The 17,525-nt window shown below is 40.6% G+C and overlaps 1 protein-coding gene and 1 pseudogene across 1 annotated transcript in view; one reads left to right on the top strand and one right to left on the bottom strand.

Annotated features, from left to right (window-relative positions):
* The window catches only part of MYO3B (myosin IIIB), a 460,143-nt gene that overhangs the window by 216,982 nt on the left and 225,636 nt on the right, over window positions 1–17,525 (bottom strand). The gene's annotated exons all lie outside the window — the stretch shown is intronic.
* LOC105943095 (glyceraldehyde-3-phosphate dehydrogenase-like) lies at window positions 11,562–12,460 on the top strand (annotated as a pseudogene).

The raw sequence follows: 17,525 nt of genomic DNA, 5'->3' as shown, positions 1-17,525 counted from the left end.
ACCCTTACTTTGCTCAGTTACACAGTTAACACACTGTGTGTCAAAGGGTCAGTGTGATTCATTCTAAAAACATACTTCCCTAATCTTTCTCTTTAAAAGACTCCTTGTGACCAAGAAGAGATAACAGCTATTGGGAGGATATGAGACCATCATCTTCCAACCTGGGTTTGTTGCCAGTAAAGCTCTTTCTCACTATATCTTTCCTTAGACGGATGCTCAGCAGGACAGTAATCAAGCTTTCATGGTTACCAGGACAAGATGATCCAATTCTCAGTACACCTTTGAGCACTCAACTAGGTCATCCATGTAAAGTGCTTGTCAACACAGGGTCAATGCAAGTTAGTGCTTACTTCCTGTTAGCTAGCATGGCTTGTTATTATTAATAGTATTTGCTGTGAACAGTTCTCATAGTGCTCAACACATTGTAAAAGGCAAGAGAAGACCAGGGAATATCACTAATTTATGATTGTAAACAAAAACAAAAGCAAATGAAGAGAGGTTCCCTTGAACCTCAGTCTCTTGGTTATTCCGATTCCTATAGCTTTTAACCTCTGATAGGTCAAAGTGGTCTGACTCTTGTCCCTCCCACCCACCCTCCACCTCTTCTGGAATCTTGAGCCTCCTAACATAAGAACATACAGACATCTGCATGTCTGCCTAATTTTTGCTTACAATATCGTTCAATTCTGTAGTAAAATTAAAAGTTATCAATGAAAGGAAATGCTGCAATTTGTGTAAAGGCAAGACACTCAAGATTTCAAAGTTTTTAGCAAGTCTAGCACAAAGATGTCCAAATGTTTTCTCTGGTGATATTTTCAGAGGCTAAACTGTGATTAATAGCCCAGAAAGAACCCTTTGAAGCAGGATTGGTGACATCAAAGTCGTAATCCAGGGGTGGCAGGCGCTTTATAATGAGTGGGAAGCATTTTAACACATTTCAAAGGATTTACAGCATGAATAAACAATAGGCCTCAGCAAATGTGCCACACACACACACACACACACACACACACACATACACACCTTTGAGAATCATAACCTATAAGAAGTTTCTATTTTAATTTAAATGTAAATACAGTGTTCACACTTCTTTCAAATGTTAAGCATCCCCAATGCTTCACCCCTAGAAAGCCTCTTCAACTAAGGTTGCTTCATTGCCCCCAAAGCACCCTCCTGCGCTTCCGGTGTCCCTTAACAAAGTGTGTCAGGGAGAGAAAACGGAAGTTGCAGTCATCTAATGGAATTTACGTCCTCTGTGGGTACTGGCTAAGCAAGAATATGAAATGGAGCTTCCAATCTCTCCGTCTCTGGGAGAAGGTCCAGAGATAGAGCAGGAACTTTTTAAAGGTGGCAATTTCCTGTCTGATTCAGAGGCTTTTTATGTCTTGGAAAATACCCAACACCCCATGATTTCATTTTTAGTCATCTCCTAAGAATCCCATTATAATGAAATGTTACTCTTTTAAATACGCAAGCACAGAAATCTGCTTCCCTCTGCTGCCCTCTCTGGGTTTATGGGATTTGTTGCAAGATTGCTAGTGGATTGTTAGGGAATTTTTTTGCATTAATTTTCCCCCAAACATAGACTAATAAGCTGAAATAAAGATCCAAAATTATGCTGAAATGTAAAATGCCTGTGGCAAACTGCTACACAATACCCTGGTGCAAATAAAAAACTCAAATGCTTCAGTTGTCTGTTAAAAAAACAAATGAATGTACAAACCAATTAAAAAGTTTCACTACAAATGACCTAACCTCAGACCATCTTCTTATCTGATCTTCTAAAAGTTTCCCTGGAATTAGGGATATAACTCAGTATGTTCCAATGACGATGGCACACACCATGGGACTGCCCCTTAGCTGGGAACCTAAATCATAATTCCTAATGTACAACAAATGCTCTCTTGATTATATATAATTTCCTTTGGGTTGAACCTATGTACATGAAAATTGTGCTATTCTGCTTGTATTAGTATAGATTGATTTGCTATTTGGTCTGCATTAGTATTGATTTCTTCTCCCTATTTTTTCAGGAGTTTTCACTCTTGAAAACTTCCCAGATCCAGGAGCTATTCACTTTTCAATGGAAAATATGAACAATCTATACCCTATGATTTTCTGAATCTCTCCTTTTCAAAATCCTTGCCTTGCTGTTTCCACCAATCACAGACAGTTGCACTGTGATTCTTACTCAATTTAATCAAGACCTCTCACTTAGAAAGATCCACCTTTAATTAATCTTGATTTCTCAATAAATTCATTCAGATCTGTTTTTCCTTCTCTAACGAAAGTTTTAAGAGGTGGTTGTAAGGTTTACACAATAAACTTTGTTTTATCTTAACAACTGATTGTATGCTTGTTCAGAGGAAGCAAGGAGTGAGGCCAGATAATTAAGACCTTGGGCTTGTCATTCCACAAAATCTCATCTATATAGCACTGTAGCATTGTCGTCCAGTTGTTCATCAATTTGCTCAAGCAGGCACCAGTAATGTCTCCATTGTGAGACTAGTTGTTACTGTTTTTGGCATATCGAAAACGCCATGGGTAGCTTGCCAGGCTCTGCTGTGCGGGCAGGATAGTCTTGGTAGCTTGCCGGGCTCTCTGAGAGGGATGGAGGAATAGAGCCCGGGTCAGCTTTGTGCAAGGCAAACCCCCTACCCACTGTGCTATTACTCCAGTCCTTCCTCTGTATAAGGCATACTTAATCTGATTGTTTATCTGATAAAACTTTTTTTTTGCATAGGGCAGAACCAATAAGAAAGCAGAATAGCTAAGGAGTAGGGATACATACTATATAAATACAGGTCACCATATAGGCAGCATGTACACAGTGAGAGGAAGAAGTAAGAGCAACAAGACAGTGGACCAATGGATAGTAAAGAACTGATAGTGAAGATAAACCCAGAGAGATAGTGAGGCATGTGAGAAGAAGCTATAGTTGAAGATTACATCAAAGAGTCAGTCCACAGACTATAAATACATGAATTGTAAAATAAAAAAACTGCAATACTGAAGATATACAGTGGTTAATCCAGCACACCACTCACAAGAATCTTAAGTTATTTGGATCATGAGTAATGTTCAGGGTATCCACTTACAGATTTATGCTGGTGCAATATTTGCAAAGATTGACATTTTCATTTAATACAGCTGCAACTTGCATTTTAATGCAAATTTAGTAGTTTCATATGACATATTGCTATATTTTGTATACTAAAAATTATTGGATTTATGACAGAGAAGCATAAAATGGAATAAGAAAAGGCTCTTTGGTTGTTTTTCTTTTGTTTTTTTTTTTTGCTTTTTGGGTCACACCCGACGATGCTCAGGGATTACTCCTGGATCTGTACTCAGGAATCACTCCTGGCGGTGCTCAGGGGACCATATGGGATGCTGGGAATCGAACCTGGGTCAACCGTGTGCAAGGCAAATGCTCTACCCGCTGTGCTATGGCTCCAGCCCCAGAAAAAGCTCTTTGATAAACAATGCTAAGGAAGCTTGACAGCCAGCCATATGTAAACACATGAAATTAGACCACTGTCTTACACATATATAAATTACTTAAACTGAACTATAAGACCTGAAACCATAAAACATATATCAAAATATATATGTCAAGCTCTTTGGCATAGACTTAGTGATATCTTTGTGGGTATGTCCTCAAAGGCTAGAAAAACTAACACAAAAGTAAGAAAATGGAATTATGTCAAATAAAAGAGCTCTGTACAACGAAATAATCCAGCTTCAAATTTCATCATTGTATGAAACATTCATGTGAGAATTATATAAAGGATGTTACTATCTAAAATTTATTAAGAATTCATAAAACTTAACAGCTGCAAAAAAAGTTTAGACCAGTTTTAAAAAATAGGTTTTTAAAAACGGAAAGAACATGAATAGACACTTATCCAAAGAGGACATACAAATGACCAATAGGCACATGAAAAGATGTTAGGCTCTCTTTTTTGTTAGGGAAATACAAATCTAAAACAAGAGAAGATAGTACTTCTTACCTTGAGAATTGTTATTTTTCAGGAGACAAGAAACAAGTGCTGATGAAAAATGTGGAAGGGAAATCCCTTATACACAGTTCATGGGAATGTAAACTGGAATAACCAATATGAAAAAAATCTATAGAGATTTCTCAAAAATAAAAAATTAATAAAGATACCATATTATTCAGCCATCCAGCCATCCACTACTAGGTATTTCCCCCAAATGAAAATAATATACGCACCCCATGTTCACAGCAATCACTCATTAAAACCAAGGGTTAGAAACAACCTAAGTGCCCACAAAGAGTTGAGTGGATATAAATCATGTAAAACACACAAAGGATTATACTTTCCAGTTGTGTGTGTGTGTAAGTTTAAAAGAGATTGGAGGTGCTGGAGAAATAGTGTAGCAGATAAGGCACTTCCTTGCACATGACTGATCCAGGTTCAATTCCTAGCAACCCAGAAATTGAATTCCTGTCCCCCCAGGGAATTCCTGCCCCACCCTGAGCCCTGCCAGGAGTAATCCCTGAGCACAAAGTTAGGAGTAAGCCCTGAAAATAGTCAAGTGTGGAGCCCCCCTGAAAAAAAAAAGAAAATCTTACCATTTGCAACATGAGAAATATAGAGGGTATTATGCATAAAATAATGTCTTCGAGTGCGAAAAGACAATAGTGTGTCCCTTCATGCATATGTGAAAGACAAACAAATTAATAAACAACTTTCCCCCAAATTCCTCTTATAGTGCATTAAAATATATATTGGTTGTTAAAAGGGAAGGAGGAAGAGGGTGGGTAAATAGAGCAAAGGGATCTGTTGTATAATGAGGAACTAGACTTTTTTTTGGCTGTAAAGTAGAGATGGGGGGACCCACACAGCAATGCTCAGGGTTTTTTTCTGTCTCTCTACTTAGGGATGGCTTCTCTAATGCTCAGGGGACTATTTGTGGCGCCAAGAATTAAACCTGAGCCTGCTGAATTAAGGTAAATATTTTACCCACTAAAACAAATGTTTTACTTGCTGCATGCAAGGCAAATGTTTTTACCCACTGGGGTCTCTATGGTCCCAGAAACTAAACTTTTGATTACAAGCATAATAGAAATGTAACTATGTCTATATTCCTGAAATATATAATGTTATTAACCAATATTTCCTCAATTAAAAAAATAACTTAGTTTAACTTAATACAACCATTCCCTCCAATCCATAACAAAGATTTGTTTTATATTCTGAGACACCTTAAAATAGTTTCCCCACAAACCAAGGGCCTTTCCTCTGAGATCAGGCACAAGACAAGGATGCCCACTCTCACCACTCCTCTTCAATATAGTACTGGAAGTACTTGCGATAGCTATTAGACAAGAAAAAGAGATTAAGGGCATCCAGATAGGAAAGGAAGAAATCAAACTCTCACTATTTGCAGACGACATGATACTATATCTAGAGAAGCCTAAAACCTCTACTAAGAAACTCTTAGAAACAATAGACTTATACAGTAAAGTTGCAGGCTACAAAATCAATACCCAAAAATCCATGGCCTTCATATATGCAAACAATGAGGCAGAGGAAAGGGACATGAAAAAAGCAATCCCATTCACAATCGTGCCCCAGAAAATCAAGTACCTCGGAATCAGCTTAACCAAGGAAGTAAAAGACCTTTACAAAGAAAACTACAAAACGCTTCTCCATGAAATCAAAGAGGACATGAGGAAATGGAAACATATACCCTGCTCGTGGATAGGGAGAATCAATGTTGTCAAAATGGCAATACTCCCTAAAGCATTATACAGATTCAATGCGATCCCTATAAGTATACCCATGACATTCTTCAAAGAAATGGATCAAGCAATCCTAAAATTCATATGGAATAACAAACGTCCAAGGATAGCTAAAACAATTCTTGGGAAAAAGATGATGGGAGGCATCACCCTCCCCAACCTCAAACTTTACTACAAAGCAGTAACAATTAAAACAGCATGGTACTGGAAAAAAGGCAGAGCCGTAGACGAATGGAACAGGGTGGAATATCCCTACACACAACCCCAAATGTATGATCATCTAATCTTTGATAAGGGAGCAAGAGATGTGAAGTGGAGCAAGGAAAGCCTCTTTAACAAATGGTGCAGGCACAACTGGACAACCACATGCAAAAAAATGGGTTTAGACCTTGACCTGACACCATGCACAAAAGTCAGATCAAAATGGATTAAAGACCTCAACATTAGACCACAAACCATAAGGTACGTTGAAGACAAGGTCGGCAAAACCCTCCACGATATTGAAGATAAAGGTATCTTCAAAGGTGACACGGAACTAAGCAATCTAGTAAAAACAGAGATCAACAAATGGGACTACATTAAACTAAAAAGCGTCTGCACCGCAAAAGATACAGTGACCAGAATACAAAGACTATCCAGATAGGGAAAGGATATTTACACAATACCCATCAGATAAGGGGTTGATATCAATGGTATATAAAGCACTGGTTGAACTCTACAAGAAGAAAACATCCAACCCCATCAAAAAATGGGGCGAAGAAATGAACAGAAACTTTACCAAGGAAGAAATACGAATGGCCAAAAGGCACATGAAAAAGTGCTCTACATCACTAATCATCAGAGAGATGCAGATCAAAACAACCATGAGATACCACCTCACACCACAGAGACTAGCACACATCCAAAAGAACAAAAGCAACCGCTGTTGGAGAGGATGTGGGGAGAAAAGGACCCTTCTTCACTGCTGGTGGGAATGCCAACTGGTTCAGCCCTTCTGGAAAACAATTTGGACGACTCTCAAAAAATTAGATATTGAATTCCCATTTGACCCAGCAATACCACTGCTGGGAATATATCCCAGAGAGGCAAAAAAGTACAATCGAAACAACATCTGCACATGTATGTTCATCGCAGCACTGTTTACAATAGCCAGAATCTGGAAAAAACCCGAATGCCCCAGAACGGATGACTGGTTGAGGAAACTTTGGTACATCTATACAATGGAATACTATGCAGCTGTTAGAAAAAAGGAGGTCAAGAATTTTGTAGTCAAGTGGATGGGCATGAAAAGTTTCATGCTGAGTGAAATGAGTCAGAAAGAGAGAGACAGACATAGAAAGATTGCACTCATCTATGGTATATAGAATAACAGAGTGGGAGACTAACACCCAAGAACTGTAGAAATAAGTACCAGGAGGTTGACCCCATGGCTTCGAGGCTGGCCTCACGTTCTGGGGAAAGGGCAACTCAGAGAAGCGATCACCAACTACATTGAAGTCGAAGGCCATGTGGGGGAAGGGTGTTGCGGGCTGAATGAGGGCTAGAGACTGAGCACAGAGGCCACTCAACACCTTTATTGCAAACCACAACAGCTAATTAGAGAGAGAGAACAGAAGGGAATGCCCTGCCACAGTGGCAGGGTGGGGTGGGGGGGAGATGGGATTGGGGAGGGTGGGAGGGACGCTGGGTTTACGGGTGGTGGAGAATGGGCACTGGTGAAGGGATGGGTTCCCGAACTTTGTATGAGGGAAGTATAAGCACAAAAGTGTATAAATCTGTAACTGTACCCTCACGGTGATTCTCTAATTTAAAATAAATGAATTAAAAAAAATAGTTTCCCCACAAATGACACCATTGTAGGAAATTAAAAGAGAGTACGCTTATACTTTGTTCTGCAGTTTTTATATATTCTCCACTGCATTATCTATGAGTTTGGATGTTAATATAAGGGCAGGAGTGGGGGTGTGGAAGAATTCTCAAGTGAAGAACATGGGTAATTTATTTATATGAATAAAGATATACAGACGAGACTCCGAGCGGCCCCACACAAACGGCTCCTCCGTTCCCGAATGACCATGATCCCGGAGGTCCACTAACTACTTTCAGAATTCAGTGGCTTCTTGCAGAAATGCCTCTAGACTGTGAACTAAGGTACAACCCCATGCTGCCCCAGGAGGGGAAAGGTTTTTCTCTTTAGGCGTTTCCTTTCAGAGGTGGCGTGGCAATTTCGGAGGCCAAGTGGCGACCATCATCTTTTAGAGCCCACTAAACAAAGGTACGAACTTGCAGTGACACGACTTCTGGCAGAAATTTCTCTGGACTTAATTACTAAAATACCAGAAATCCAAAACTTATGCTCTTCATTCTCAGCAATGGAAATCAAATTATCAAATGATGCCTTTTCGGCAGGTCTGATTGTTGGGGGAAAATTCCAAATAATAATAGTGAGTTTTCTGTTGAAATATTGAATGTAATCAGAGTAAAGACAGAGTAAAGTGAAAATCATCAGCCACACCGGGGGAGGGGTGGGATGGGAGTATATTGGGGTTTTTGGTGGTGGAACATGTACACTGTTGAAGGGATGGGTGTTTGATCATTGTATAACTCAGACTTAAACCTGAAAGCTCTGTAACTTTTCTCATGGTGATTCAATAAAAAAATTTAATTAATTTTTTTTAAAAAGGCAAGAAAAAAATTTTAGCACCTTACCACTGATCCTTACTAGATTAATAATTGTCTGTTTATTCCTGGCTTATTAAGAATTTTTAATATGTGTTATAATAATGAACAGATATATCATTTATATTGAGTATTCTATGAATATTCAGGTGATGTTTTTAAATATCTAATGAGATTTTATCACAAACTTTTAATACAGATACTTAAGCATTATCTATGATACATTTTCCAACATCAAGCCAACATTTCCCTTTATAATCAAATAATTTTATACTTTAATAGACCTATTCAGATTATAAAAAAAGATGTATGTGTGTACATGTATATACACATATACACATATAGAGAGTGATATAGATTTATGAACAGAAGGAATCAAAAGTAAATTGTAAATCACTCTATTTTCCCAGTTAGTTTATTGAAGATTGACAATTAGCAAATTCACTCTTTCAGAACATACAGCCTTGCCTTTATTGTACATGTGGGAAATTCAAAACCCCAGAAAAATGCTTTTCTCATTTCTATATTGAATTTAATTTGCAGATTTTTAGTATCTTAAGGAATTGCAAAATTAACACCTCTAAATTCTCTGCTTGAAGGAAATCAAAACAATGCATTCAGGAAATTTTCCTCCTTTGCCTTTACAACATGACCTAAAGCTTCAAAAATTTGTGAGCCAAAGATGTTAAAATTGCAGACCAGGTGAAAGAATAGTACCTCATTTTTTTCCTTAAGATTTAAAACTCACAAACAGAATGTCAGTTCAGCAAATAATAACAAATCATCAGAACCTTCCAAAGTAGTAACAAGGCTCCACTTTCATAACTTTCTCAACAGAGAAGCTTTAGTCATTTTTCTCCATTTAACTGCCCCGTGGGTGAAAGTTGCCAGTTCAATATATCTTTTTTTGTGTGTGCTATTTTTTAGTCACACCCAGTGATGCACAGGGTTACTCCTGGCTCCTGCACTCTGGAGTTACTTTTGACAATGCTCGGGGGACTATATAGGATGCTGGGAATCAAACCCGGGTCAGCCGCGTGCAAGGCAAATACCCTACCCACTGTGCTATCACTCCAGTCCCTCAGTATATCTTAATGACAAGACTCTTCACTAGATAAAGTTAGCTTTTAAAAAGTTCCAGGTATTTTCTGCCTTTCCCGAGTATTTTGGTGAAATTTGCTTAGAAACAGCGTGGCTTCCAAAATGAATTTTGTGAGCATAAACTTCTGGAGCCTAGACTACTGATATCTATCCAAGAAAACTTTATTCCTATTCATAAAAAAAGAAAAAGATAAATCCATGCCCACTTTATCTGACAGCACTTGAAATATGAGACTTACTTATTCCAGATCAGACCAATATCTACATCCGGTAGCACAGTTTTTAGCTCAATCAGTACAAGTCCTGGATAAAACCAATGTACCACTTTGTGGGAGGTGTGGGTAATGGGAGAGGGAGCCTATGCAAGTGTGGGTGTAGGATGTACTTAGAAAATCTCTGGGTCTTCTCAATTCTTCTGTGTAACTAGATTGCTCTAAAAAAGAAGACTCATTTTTAAAGTGACATCATACAGACTGAAGACTCAGCTCATTAGTAAGATTTATAACAGGATGCAAATAGGATTTCAAAGGGTGAGCAGTCCTGAGCTTCTCTCCAGCTCTGAAAGTCTATCCAGGCTTAAGAAAGTACATCTTCAAAGATCCCTGAAGTGAGAGAGTGAGACAGATGAAATTAAAAACATGAAACTAAAATCCTTATGATACATTATTTCATAGGGAAATGCAAATCATAACAACAATGAGATGTCATCTCATACCACAGAGACTGGCATACATCAGAAAGAACAAGAAAAAGAACAACCAGTGCTGGTGTGGATGTGGAGAGAAAGGAACTCTTTTTCACTGTTGGTGGGAATGCAGACTGGTCCAACTTTTTTGGAAAACAATGTGGGCATTCCTTAAAAAACTATAAATTGAACCTCCATCTGACCCAGTAATACCACTTCTGGGAATATATCTTGGGGGTGCAAAAAAGCACAGTAGAAATGACATCAGCACCTGTATGTTCACTGCAGCACTGTTCAGAATAGCCAGAATCTGGGAACAACCCAAGTGCCTGAGAACAGACGACTGGTTAATTCTTTGGTACATCTACACAATGGAATCCTATGCAGCTGTTAGGAGACATAAAGTCATGAAATTTGTTTATAAGTGGATGGACATGGAGAGTATCATGCTAAGTGAAATGAGTCAGAAAGAGAGGGACAGGGGCTGGAGCGATAGCACAGCGGGTAGGGTGTTTGCCTTGCATGCGGCCGACCCAGGTTTGATCCCCAGCATCCCATATGATCCCCTGAGCACCGCCAAGAGTAATTCCTGAGTGCAGAGCCAGGAGTAACCCCTGTGCATCGCCGGGTGTGACCAAGAAAGAAAGAAAGAAAGAAAGAAAGGAAGGAAGGAAGGAAGGAAGGAAGGAAGGAAGGAAGGAAGGAAGGAAGAAAGAAAGAAAGAAAGAAAGAAAGAAAGAAAGAAAGAAAGAAAGAAAGAAAGAAAGAAAGAAAGAAAGAAAGAAAGAAAGAAAGAAAGAAAGAGAGGGACAGACATAGAATGGCTGCACTCATTTGTGGAATATAAAATATCATAATATGAGACTAACACCCAAGGACAGTAGAGACAAGGGCCAGGAAGATTGCTTCACAGTTGAAAACCTGCCTATGAGCTCGGGGAGAAAGCAGCAGGAACAGAGAAGGGTTCACCAAGTCAATGATGGTTGGAGAAATTGCTCAGGATGGTAGATGTGTGCTGAAAGTAAAGGACTGAACATTATGACCTCTCGGTATCTGTATTGCAAACCATAATTCCCATAAGTAGAAAGAGAATGAGAGGGAAATTGTCTTCTATAGAGGTAGGGGGAGGGGTGGGATGAGGGTGTCAGGCGGGATACTAGGAACATTGGTGGTGAAAAATGTACACTGGTGGAGGAATGGATGTTCGATCATTGTATGGCTGAAACTCAAACATGACAGCTTTGTAACTGTAGGCTCTCTGCTCCTCCTCTTCATACAAAAGTTGTCTCTTCTTGTGCAGTGCCAGCTGCATCCTGAGATAAGATGGTCAAGTTCTAAGTGAACAAATTTGGTTGTATTGGCCACCTGGTGACCAGGGCTGCCTTCACCTCTGGCAAAGTGGAAATTGTGGCCATCAATGACCCTTTCATTGACCTCAACTACATGGCGGAAACCCATCACCATCTTCTAGGGGCAAGATCCCGCCAACATCAAATTGGGTGAGGCTGGTGCTGAGTACATTGTGGAGTCCACTGGGGTCTTCACTACCATGGACAAGGCTGGGGACCACTTAAAGGGTTGTGCCAAGAGTCATCATTTCGCTGTGTCTGCTGACGCCCCCATGTTTGTGATGAGTGTGAACCACAAGAAGTATGACAACTCCCTCAAGATCGTCAGCAATGCCTCCTGCACCCCCAACTGCTTGATGCCCCTGGCCAAGGTCATCAACGACAACTTCAGATTGGTGCAGGGGCTCATGACCACCGTTCACATCATCGCTGCCACCCAGAAGACCGTGAACGGCCCCTCTGGGAAACTCCAGTGTGATGGCCGAGAGGTGGCCCAGAACATCGTCCCCGCTGACACTGGCTCTACCAAGGCCGTGGGCAAGGTCATCCCAGAGCTGAACGGGAAGCTGACCGGCATGGTCTTCCGTGTCCCCACCCCCAACGTGTCCATCGTGAATCTGCCCTGCCGCCTGGAGAAAGCTGCCAAAGGAGACAACATCAAGAAAGTGGACCCTCAAGGGCATCCTGGGCTACAACGAGGACCGAGTTGTCTCCTGTGAGTTGAACAGTGACCCCCACTCCTTTCCCTTCAATGCTGGGGCTGGCATCACCCTCAATGATCACTCTGTCAAGCTCATTTCCTGGTGCGACAATGAGTTTGGCTATGGCAATTCGATGGTGGACCTCATGGTCTACACAGCCTCCAGGGAGTAGGTGCCCCCACCCCCACAGGACCAGCAGCCCCAGCAAGAGCATTAAGAGGAAGAGCGAGGCCCTCAGCTGCTGGGGAGTCCTTCCCCTTCTCATCCAACACACTGAGAATCTCCTGACCTCGAGTTTCCATCTCCAACCGCTGAAGAAGGGCAGGGGCTTTGTCGTGTACCATCGATAAAGTTACATTGCAACCCGCAGAAAGAAAGAAAGAAAAAGAAAGAAAGAAAGAAAGAAAGAAAGAAAGAAAGAAAGAAAGAAAGAAAGAAAGAAAGAAAGAAAGAAAGAAAGAAAGAAAGAAAGAAAGAAAGAAAGAAAGAAAGAAAGAAAGAAAGAAAGAAAGAAAGAAAGGGCTGGAGCAATAGCACTGTGGGTAGGGCATTTGCCTTGCACGTGGCCGACCCAGGTTCGATTCCCAGCACCCCATATGGTCCCCTGAGCACTGCCAGGGTTAATTCCTGAGTGCAGAGACAGGAGTAACTCCTGTGCATCGCAAAGTGTGATCCAAAAAACAAAAAAGAAAGGAAGCAAGGAAGGAAGGAAGGAAGGAAGGAAGGAAGGAAGGAAGGAAGGAAGGAAGGAAGGAAGGAAGGAAGGAAGGAAGGAAGGAAGGAAGGAAGGAAGGAAGGAAGGAAGGGAGAGAAAGAGAGAAAGAGAGAAAGAAAGGAAAGAAAGAAAGAAAGAAAGAAAGAAAGAAAGAAAGAAAGAAAGAAAGAAAGAAAGAAAGAAAGAAAGAAAGAAAGGAAGAAAGAAAGAAAGAAAGAAGAAAGCTTTGTAACTTTGTAACTAGCTCATGGTGATTCAATAAAATAAATAATGAATAAATAAATAAATATATAAAAATAAAATCAAAAGCAGTACTGATCATAGCAATAATAACAGCAAAACGGGAAGGAAAGAAAAAGAAAAGGAAGAAAGATCTTTTTCCCCTCGGATCCTAACTGTTTGTCTTGCATACAGACCACCTGGGTGCAATCTGCAGTACCACATTGGGTTCTCTGAGCACAGAGGAGATTTCTGGGAGTGATTTCTGAGCACAGAACCAGGAGTAAACCCTGAGCACAGCTGGTGTGGACCCCCATAAAAAAAGAAAAAGACTTGCAAAGTTCTCTAAACACAGTAGCACTGTAGCACTGTCATTCCATTGTTCATCGACTTGTTCGAGCGAGCACCAGTAACATCTCCATTGTGAGACTTGTTGTTACTTTTTTGGCATATCGAATACACCATGGGTAGCTTGCCAGGCTCTGTCATTTGGGCAGGATACTCTTGGTAGGTTGCGGGGCTCTCCGAGAGGGACGAAGGAATCAAACCCAGGTTGGCCACATGCAAAGCAAACACCCTACCCGCTGTTCTATCGCTTCAGTCCAGGACTAGGACCAAACACAGTAGACACTTAACAGTTTGCCGAACACATTACAACGCACTAGAATAACATTTTTTTAACTTGTTAAAAACAATTTTTTAAAAATGTAGTCACTGTGAATTTACAGAGGATGTTTTTGCTTTGTTTTGTTTTTGTCTTTTTTTATGATTGGGTTTCAGGTATATAATGTTCCAACACCAGTTCCTTCAGTGTCTGCTTTCCTCCACCAATGTCTCCAGTTTCCCTCCACCTAGCAGTCTGCCTCAATGACAGGCACACTTAAGGTGATTTCTACTCTTGCCTTTTCCCCTTCGATCGTAACTGTTGGCAAACTTCTGTATCTCCTTTCAGTCACCCAAGAACACCCCAGCTCATTATCCTAGGGAGATTGAAGAGATAGATAATAAACTGTGCACTATTTAACCTGTGTAGCACCAGAGATGAATAATAAATCCACATGAATAATTACTTAGACATTTCCAGTGAATGTTCCATCAAAGACAAAGATATTCCTCGATGTCACACTAAAAGCTTCCAATGAACCCAAATGCCCCGAGTTTTGTGACTCTTCACAGGTGTCTAAGCTCCATGAGGGCAGGCAGGAAGCCCATTGTACTTGCTCCCCTGTGCTTAACACGTGACACAGTCTGCCTAGCACACAGCAGGCTCTCGATAAATATTTGTAAAAGTGAAGGAATGAATCAATGGCATCAAATAAAATTTTATTTTGTTTGGGCCACAGAGAGTGCTGCTCAGGAACCATTCCCTGCTAGTGTGTATGTCCTACACAGGATCAAAGCCAGTCCTTCACCACGAAAATCATCATGTGAACTCACTCTTTGGCCTATGTCCTGGCCCTAGGCATTAGATGTTTATTTAACACAACATACAAAGCCTAGGGAGCAGGCCCAGAGGCCCTCATTTCCCTCCACACACCCTGAAGCATTTGCTCCTCTCTGGCTACTTCACACTTTATTTAGACTCCTTGCTTAAGTAGTCTGAGGCCTAGATAGCAAAGGGTTAATATAGTGAGCTCTGGGGTTCAATTGCCTCAGCTCTGTCTCAGCCTTGCCACTTATTAAGACCTTGAATAAGTTGCTTTCTCACTTAATACCTGGGTTTCATCAGACAGGGCTGGATAAATGGAAATAAGGAGTTTCTATTAAATTCATAGTTTAATAGAGTTGCAGTGGCAAGTTGAGATGCAGATGTTGCTGGTGCAGAGGATATGGGTGGGGTCACAAGATCTTTAGAGGTCCTAGTGAAACAAGACATATTAGTTTAAGTTTAATCACTTTATTTAGCTTAGCAGCAACAACTTTTTCAATTTGTGTTTTGAGATTTACAAAAACATTATTAATTAGGGGGTCCTACATTGAAGCTAAAGGTATTTTCAAAGATGACACACCACTGGCCAAGCAAGTGAAAACAGAGATAAACAAATAGGACTACCTTAAACTAAGAAGCTTTTGCACCTCAAAAGAAACAGTGACCAAAATACAAAGACAGCCTATAGAGTGGGAAAGGATATTCACCCAATACCCATCTGATAAGGGATTGATATCAAGGATATACAAGGCACTGGTTGAACTCTACAAGAAGAAAACTCCCAACCCCATCAAAAAATGGGGGATGAAAATGAACAGAAATTTTCTCAAAGAAGAAATCCAAATGGCTAAAAGACACAAAAGAAAATGATCTACGTCACTAATCATCAGGGAGATGCAGATTAAAACAACAATGAAATATCATTTTACACCACAGAGACTGGCCCACATCCAAAAGAACAAAATCAACCAGTGTTGGCGTGGATGTGAGGAGAAAGGGACTCTCCTTCACTGCTGGTAGGAATGTCAACTGGTTCAGCCCTTTTGGAAAACAATAATGGACGATCCTCAAAAAATTAGAAATTAAGCTCCCATTTGACCCAGCAATACCACTCCTGGGAATATATTCTGGAGAGGCAAAAAGGTATAGTAGAAATGACATCTGCATTTCTATGTTCATTGCAGCACTGTTTACAATAGCCAAAAATCTGTAAAAAAACAGAGAGCCCCAAAACAGATGACTGGTTAAAGAAATTTGGTACATCTACACAATGGAATACTACGCAGTTGTTAGAAAAGATGAAGTCATGAAATTTGCATATAAGTGGATCAACATGGAAAGTATCATGTTAAGTGAAATGAGTCAGAAAGAGAGGGGCTGGAGCAATAGCACAGTGGGTAGGGTGTTTGCCTTGCACGCAGCCGACCCGGGTTCAATTCCCAGAATTCCATATGGTCCCCTGAGCACTGCCAGAAGTAATTCCTGAGTTCATGAGCCAGAAATAACCCCTGTGCATCGCCAGGTGTGACCCCTTCAAAAAAACCAAAAAAAAAAAAAGAGAGAGAGAGAAAGACATAGAAAGATTGCACTGGTCTGTGGAATATAAAATAACAGAGTGGGAGACTAACACCCAAAAGTTGTAGAGATAAGGATCAGGAGGTCTTCCCCACAGCTTGGAAACTGGCCTCACATTCTTGGGGGAAAGGCAGCTCCAATAGAGAAGGGAATGCCAAGTAGAGGATGTTGGGAGGACCCATTCGGGTTGGAAGATGCGAACTAAAAGTAGACTCTAGATAGAACATGAAGGTCACTCAATACCTCTATTGCAAACTACAACACCCAAAAGGAGAGAGAACAATAGGGAATGCCCTGCCGCAGAGGCAGGATGGGGTGGTGGGGGATGGGAGGGTGAGAGGGATAGTGGGATATTGGTGGAGGAGAATGGGCACTGGTGGAGGAATGGGTAAACGATCACTGTATGAGTGAAATGCAAACACAAAAGTTCATAAGTTTGTAACTGTACATCACAGTGATTCTCTAATACAATTTCTTTTTAAAAAATTAGGAGGTTCTAGCTAATCAGAATTTTATGGACTACTCAACTATTTACTAGAGCCTCAGTGAATGCTGAGTTCAATGACTAAAAAGGTGTATAAACTGAGCATATTGGTTTGGAGGGTTTAATCTTACTATTTTCTGTTTATCTTCTTAAGTATTATTCTTTAAAACTCAGAAATTGCAAACTCATGCAAAAGAGAAAAAGAACAAATGCACAGTCCTATATAGTTTTTAAAATTTCTTTAAGAAAGTCCTCCATAGAGAAGAAAATAAATGTAGAAATCCACTTATGTCACCATTCTTCCTTCTACTACAGAACAGAGTTAACAGTTAAATACTAGCATTTATTTGGATGATGACAAAATAGCAGATGCTGTGCTGAGTGCTGGTGACAACTCTTAATGACAACCCTGTGAGCCATAGTTTCAGTCTACCATGAGAGAAAACTGGGACAGGAAGGACTCGAGCTGCTTTTGGGAGGTCAGAACAGGGCAGAGCCTAGGGAATGCGGGCATAGTCCATCAACTGGGAAGGGCCCAGTGAAGGCTGTGTGGTCACTTCGTGGCATTGGTCATACTCATAGTAAACCACTCAGTCATTGATGGGTCAGCCTACTGAGCCAAACTCAGTCCAAATTCAGTTGATTTTCAATGGTGTCAAGATTTGTCGGGGGGTCACTGACACATCAGACCGGGTCAGCTGCACAAAGATCCCAAAGACCACACAGGAACCACTACTGCTGTTTAAACCATACCTAATACTCTCTGAAAGGCTTGATTTGGGGTTGGGTTTTGCATCACTTGGACCACTTTTGTG

The sequence above is a fragment of the Sorex araneus genome, chromosome X (genome assembly GCF_027595985.1).
Source record: "Sorex araneus isolate mSorAra2 chromosome X, mSorAra2.pri, whole genome shotgun sequence".
Classification (NCBI taxonomy): Eukaryota; Metazoa; Chordata; class Mammalia; order Eulipotyphla; family Soricidae; genus Sorex; species Sorex araneus.
Note: the sequence above shows the minus strand (reverse complement) of the source record. Positions and strands in the feature narration are given on the sequence as shown.